The sequence below is a fragment of the Otolemur garnettii genome, unplaced genomic scaffold, assembly GCF_000181295.1.
Source record: "Otolemur garnettii isolate 467f Iridium unplaced genomic scaffold, OtoGar3 scaffold00057, whole genome shotgun sequence".
Lineage (NCBI taxonomy): Eukaryota > Metazoa > Chordata > Mammalia > Primates > Galagidae > Otolemur > Otolemur garnettii.
Window position 1 is genome coordinate 4,685,232 of NW_003852452.1, and position 511 is coordinate 4,685,742.

Sequence of the window (511 nt, forward strand, 5' to 3'; positions counted from 1 at the left end):
TGCCGTGCCCATTTGCCTGAAGTCAAACAATTGAAGCTTTCTCCGAGTGTTCATCTTTCTTAAAACGTGCAATAATTACTTCCTTTAGTTCTTCTTGCCTTCCTTTAACGGGCCGAAACCTCACAGGTTTGTTGCGAGGAAAACTGTCGATTTTGAAAAATGCCTTGAGCTCCCGGAAGGAAAGGCGCTGGTATTCATTTTATGTGTTTGAAAACCTAAACAGGGATCAAGAACCAAACTGGTTGCTAGGTCATTATTTTTGCAGAGTTCTTTGGCAGACAGTCCAGAAGATGGTACATAACAAATCCTGAGTTATCATTACATCTGCTTGTCCTCCCTTCCACTGGGTTTCATTTCTTTTCTTTTACTTTCTTTCTTTCTTTTTTTTGAGACAAGGTCTTACTCTATGCCCTGGGTAGAGTGCTGTGACATCACAGCTCACAGCAACCTCAAACTCCTGGGCTGAAGGGATTCTCATGCCTCAGCCTCCCCAGTAGCTGGGACTACAGGC

General features: G+C 43.6%; 1 pseudogene; it reads right to left on the reverse strand.

Moving 5' to 3' along the window:
- Positions 1 to 511, reverse strand: part of LOC100941578 — a 1,907-nt pseudogene that overhangs the window by 866 nt on the left and 530 nt on the right.